Source organism: Siphateles boraxobius, unplaced genomic scaffold, assembly GCF_051911475.1.
Source record: "Siphateles boraxobius isolate OS27281-9 unplaced genomic scaffold, OSU_SipBor_1 99, whole genome shotgun sequence".
Classification (NCBI taxonomy): domain Eukaryota; kingdom Metazoa; phylum Chordata; class Actinopteri; order Cypriniformes; family Leuciscidae; genus Siphateles; species Siphateles boraxobius.
Window position 1 is genome coordinate 3,499,318 of NW_027509229.1, and position 6,000 is coordinate 3,505,317.

General features: G+C 43.6%; 2 long non-coding RNA genes across 2 annotated transcripts; both read left to right on the plus strand.

Moving 5' to 3' along the window:
• Window positions 1-4,174: 4,174 nt before the first annotated feature.
• LOC143733361 (uncharacterized) lies at window positions 4,175-5,079 on the plus strand. The gene is made up of 4 exons (XR_013201330.1): window positions 4,175-4,423; window positions 4,657-4,718; window positions 4,800-4,847; window positions 4,925-5,079. It is a non-coding gene; the product is annotated as an uncharacterized LOC143733361 (long non-coding RNA).
• Window positions 5,080-5,090: 11 nt separating this feature from the next.
• On the plus strand, window positions 5,091-5,359 carry LOC143733362 (uncharacterized). Its single transcript, XR_013201331.1, has 2 exons — window positions 5,091-5,228; window positions 5,297-5,359. It is a non-coding gene; the product is annotated as an uncharacterized LOC143733362 (long non-coding RNA).
• Window positions 5,360-6,000: the final 641 nt, after the last annotated feature.

A 6,000-nucleotide genomic window follows, 5' to 3' on the forward strand; every position in this document is an offset into this window, starting at 1 on the left:
GGACAAATAGTGGCTTCATGGGATGGGTCGTATAGTGGGTTATTGGACAAATAGTGGCTTCGTGGGATGGGACGTATAGTGGGTTATTGGACAAATAGTGGCTTCGTGGGATGGGACGTATAGTGGGTTATTGGACAAATAGTGGCTTCGTGGGATGGGACGTATAGTGGGTTATTGGACAAATAGTGGCTTCGTGGGATGGGACGTATAGTGGGTTATTGGACAAATAGTGGCTTCGTGGGATGGGACATATAGTGGGTTATTGGACAAATAGTGGCTTTGTGGGATGGGGACGTACAGTGGGTTATTGGGCAAATAGTGGCTTCTTGGGATGGGACGTATAGTGGGTTTTTGGGCAAATAGTGGCTTCCTGGGATGGGACGTACAGTGGGTTATTGGACCAATAGTGGCTTCGTGGGATGGGACGTATAGTGGGTTATTGGACAAATAGTGGCTTCGTGTGATAGGACGGTTCGTGGGTTATTGGACAAATATTGGCTTTGTTGGATGGGACGTATAGTGGGTTATTGGACAAATAGTGGCTTTGTGGGATGGGACGTATAGTGGGTTATTGGACAAATAGTCGCTTCGTGGGATGGGACGTATATTGGGTTATTGGACAAATAGTGGCTTCGTGGGATGGGACGTATAGTGGGTTATTGGACAAATAGTGGCTTTGTGGGTTGGGACGTATAGTGGGTTATTGGACAAATAGTGGCTTTGTGGGATAGGACGTATAATGGGTTATTGGACACAGTCAACGGGACATTTGCCCAATTTAGTGGGTTATTGGACAAATAGTGGGCCCGTGGGATGGGGGCGTGGCCTGGGAGTGGGGTGGGGTGGTCAACGGGACATTTGCCCAATATAGTGGGTTATTGGACAAATAGTGGGTCTCAGAGGGGGTCCGGGCCCCCCGACCCTGCCAGCGCTGGTCGGTCACCCGTAATTTGTGTTATCTACGTGTATGTTAAAATCTCCAACAATTATTGCTTTATCGACATTGACCAATAGATCTGAGAGAAAGTCTGCAAACTCTTTTAGGAAATCAGCATAGGGCCCTGGAGGTCTATATACAGTAGCCAAGGCCAGAGATAATAGGGATTTCTTTCTTACATCTAAGAGCGTAACATTTAGCACAAGTACTTCAAAAGAATTAAACCTGTGACCTGTTTTCTGAGTAACATTTAGAATATCTCTATAGATTGTTGCAACACCGCCGCCACGACCGATCAGACGGAGCTCATGCTTATAACAGTATCCTGGTGGAGTAGACTCATTTAGACCGAAATACTCATTTGGTTTAAGCCAGGTTTCATTAAGGCAAAATACATTGAAACTATTATCTGTGACCATTTCATTTACAATAACCGCCTTAGGTGTGAGCGATCTAATGTTTAGAAGACCTAGTTTTAGAAATTGTTTTTGTTCACTGATATTGAGATTTTCTGGTTCAATTACAATAAGATTTTTCCTAGATCCTACAGTAGATTTATTGTTTGGCCTCACTAAACGAGGAATAGACACAGTTTCTATATAATGTTCTACACTACTTATATCAATTAATTTGGGACAGCAAAGATTGTGATTTGGACTTTGAATTACTACGACAGAATTACTACGACAGAATAGCCGCTCCGATTCTGCTGGGGTGCAGGCCATCAATGGTCAGTGGGATGAATAGGCTGTTCGTGGTCACATATAATTCATCACATTTATATAGCGCTTTTTCTGGACACTCAAAGCGCTTCACATAGAAGGGGGAATCTCCTCAACCACCACCAATGTGCAGCATCCACCTGGATGATGCGACGGCAGCCATATTGCGCCAGAACGCCCATATGCGGTTAGTGGGACGAATAGGCTGTTCCTGGTCACATAGGTGGTCAGTGGGACGAATAGGGTGTTTGTGGTCACATATGCGGTCAGTGGGATGAATAGGCTGTTTGTGGTCACATAGGCGGTCAGTGGGACAAATAGGCTGTTCCTGGTCACATACGCAGTCAGTGGGACGAATAGCCTGTTCCTGGTCACATAGGTGGTCAGTGGGACGAATAGGCTGTTTGTGGTCAGTGGCCAGGGCCCCTGGCTGTCACTTAGATTGGCGGTGGACGGATAGGCCATTCATGGTCACTAAGGCGGTCAGTGGGATGAATAGGCTGTTTGTGGTCACATAGGCGGTCAGTGGGATGAATAGGCTGTTTGTGGTTACATAGGCGGTCAGTGGGACGAATAGGCTGTTCGTGGTCACGTGGGCATTTAGTGGGACGAATAGGCCGTGCATGGTCACATAGGCAGTCAGTGGGATGAATTAGCTGTTCGTGGTCACATTGGCGGTCAGTGGGAGGAATAGGCGGTCAGTGGGACGAAAAGGACTTCCGTGGTCACATAGGAGGTCAGTGGGACGAATAGGCTGTTCGAGATCACATAGGCGGTCAGGGGGACGAATAGGCTGTTCGTGGTCACATAGGCGGTCAGGGGGATGAATAGGCTGTTCGTGGTCACATAGGCGATCAGTGGGACGAATAGGCGGTTTGTGGTCACATAGGCGGTCAGTGGGACGAATAGGCTGTTCCTGGTCACATAGGCGGTCAGTGTGACGAATAGGCTGTTCGTGGTCACATAGGCGGTCAGTGGGATGAATAGGGTGTTCCTGGTCACATGGGCGGTCAGTGGGACGAATAGGCCGTTCCTGGTCACATAGGCGGTCAGTGGGACGAATAGGCTGTTCATGGTCACATAGGCGGTCAGTGGGACGAATAGGCTGTTCGTGGTCACATAGGCGGTCAGAGTGACGAATAGGCCGTTCGTGGTCACATAGGCGGTCAGTGTGACGAATAGGCCGTTCGTGGTCTATACGTCCCCCGGAACACCTATGTGACCTCAACCCTCAGATGCAATGAACTGTGACTCTTCACCCCCATAACACACACGCACACACACACACACGCACACGCACACGCACACACACACACACACACACACACGGGAATCCAGGATTAAATCAGGCATGTTGCATGAAAATGCTGTAAACATATATATTTATATATATTTATTTTGTTTTTTTATATATATATTTGCAGTGCGAGAGGGAAAGATGGAGGATAAAGATCTTCTGTCTTATCTGCAGGACATCAGTGACAGTGAGAGGGAGACCATCACACCAGAGTCATCATCACTGGGTACATCTCTCTCTCTCTCTCTCTCTTTCTCTGAGTTGTGTTAGATGTGTGTTGATTGTGTGTGTGTGTGTGTTTCGTCAGGCTCTGGCACTGAGGAAGAAGAAGGTGAGGAGAATGAAGAGGAAGAGTCCAGCAGCCAGAGTGAGGGCGAGTCAGGATCAGAGTCTGAGGGGCCAGAACACAGCCGAGGTTCACACACACACACACACACACACACACACACACACACACACACACACACACACACACACACACACACACACACACACACACACACACACACGTCTATATTACTAACAGGGGACTATCGCTCTACACTGGCCAAGAGGGGACTACTGTTTCTGGTCATTTTGAAGAAACAAAAATGACATACAAAATTTTCTTTTAAGGTCTTTTTTCATTATATAACTTTAAATATGCATTTTTTATTTAAAAAGAGAAACATGCCAAGTGGGGACCTGAAACTCTGGCCGATGTCTACCTTACCAACAGGGGACTCATATAGCCTGCAATGGATCTGTGTGTGTGTGAACAGTGAAGTGAACTGGCAGTGAAATCTGTATTCATTTTGTAACTTATACATACTTATATATATATATGTGTGTGTGTGTGTGTCATTATATAATGTTCAAACAGGAATCAAAGATCACAATATCAATATGCATAGACAAACATATACAATGTAAAATTAAAAAAAGAATGACCAAACCATCAGTTATCAAAAATTTTAAAAAATATTTGCTTGAGGAAAGATCATTTAAATCTACAACGGGGTAAAAATACAGACGGACACAGTTCAAAAGCAGAGGCGAGAAGACGCCTCTTATCATTCTTAATATTATTTTTATAATATTATTTTTCTTATTTAACACTCTCTCTTCATAGATACTTTCTATGCTTTGTTATGCAGTCCCTACAATTTACTTGCCATTGTTACGTATGTGCCATTGCACACAAAATTGTAGCCTTTAATTCTTATACTGTCTTTATTTTAAAAAGCCAATTTTTTCCTCTTTTTAAAAGCCACTGTTAAATAATGTGTTTGTCTGTTTATAACAGCCACCAAGAAAAAGGCTGAAAAAAAAAAACAGGTGGTGGTCCTGCACCACCACAATATACCCCAGCAGAGGAGCTGGCCCTTGGGTTGAATGAAAACCGACCCATTGTGGAGGGCATCCCTGGGGGCAGCTCTTCCTCAGACCCAAAGCCAGGGACCAGTAGCAGCAACACCTTTATTACTGGTAGGCTAAATGAGTTTTCAATTCTCTTAGTACACTGTAAAATTATTTGTTGCTGCATTAAATGAAGTATAATCCAAATGGCTTGTACAGTAATTTAAACCGTTTGTGAAAGTGAAAACTTCTAAACTTTTAGTTAATATAAAATATATTGCCATGAGTTATTGATCACATTATATTTTTTACAGTGTAGTTAATTGTAATGACAATTTTTTTTGTTCCCCTCTTTTGTGCAGTTTTACATAATACACCAACACTTTTACCTGTTCCCAAGCAAGTGGTGGCTGAAGCATATGCAGTAAGTTGTGTACTTTTTCTAACTTGCATAAAGGGAAGAAAGTGCAACACTTTGTAATACCCATTTATTTCCATTGCACAGGACAGTGAAGAAACCCTCTCAGATGACTGTCCTTTGGAGGAAGAACCTGTAAGTGCATAAATAATTTTACACTAATTTGTATATACTTCTGTACCTATTCTTTCTGTCTGCAATATGAGTTGCAGGAGTCCACACCTACAGAAAGGCCTACAGAAAGGCCTACAGAAGAGTCTGCACAAAGAACTGATACAGAGGTGGACAGTGTTGTACTTTTACTTTTTACTTTTGTTGCATGAGGCATGTTTTGACCCTTTTTCTTTCACAAAATGACACAGGGTGACATCCGTTCCCTATTTAAACGGCATCTTCAACAAAAAATCGAGTATTTTGACCTGAAAAAACACAAATTAAGAGGAGAAATTGAACTTGACAACTTGAAAAAGAGAAAAATTGCACTAGAGATAGAGTTGCTTCAAAAGGACCTTCAGAGTAAGTGCTAATACATCATTTGACACATAGTAGTATTGCTGACTTTACATAACTATCTCTTATTGCAGGCAAAGGATGACTTGCTGGCTTTTCTTTATAAAGAATTGTTTAAATAAAACTCCAGGAACTAAGCATTTTTGTCTTGTCTTTTACTACACATTCAAAAATGGTGTTCCACAATTCTGTCCCGTGCAGCTCTGCCACTAGGTTGGTCCAAGTCCACTGGCTGGAGGTCATCATCAGGCTGCACCCCCACCACAGGGGTCCTCTCCTTTCTGATAGTGGCAATGTTATGCAATATGGCACATGCAACAATTATGTCACAGGCCCTGTCAGGTGCAACCCTCAGACCCTTCAGACACTGAAATCTTTCCTTTAGTTGCCCAAAGGTCATTTCAATGCGTGCCCTTGTCCTGGCTAGAGCTGCATTGTAACGGGTTTGTGGTCCAGGGTTTGGGTCAGGGAATGGCGTCATGAAGTACTGCCTGCAGGCATAGCCCCGGTCACCAAGCAGGACCCCGTCAAAATTCCCTGTATAATGGAAAAATGCAGTTTTGTTAGGCTCAGCATAAGTGTGTGTAATACTGTGAGCTTGACATTTATAAGTTCCCTTACCACGTTCAAATAATGTGCATAAATGTGACTCTCTGAAAAATCTTGAGTCATGCACTGATCCTGGCCATTTTGCTTCCACATTTGTTATATGGAACATAGAGTCACACACCATCTAAGAGATTTTAGTCAGTCAGCTGCATACTTTTTGATTACATTC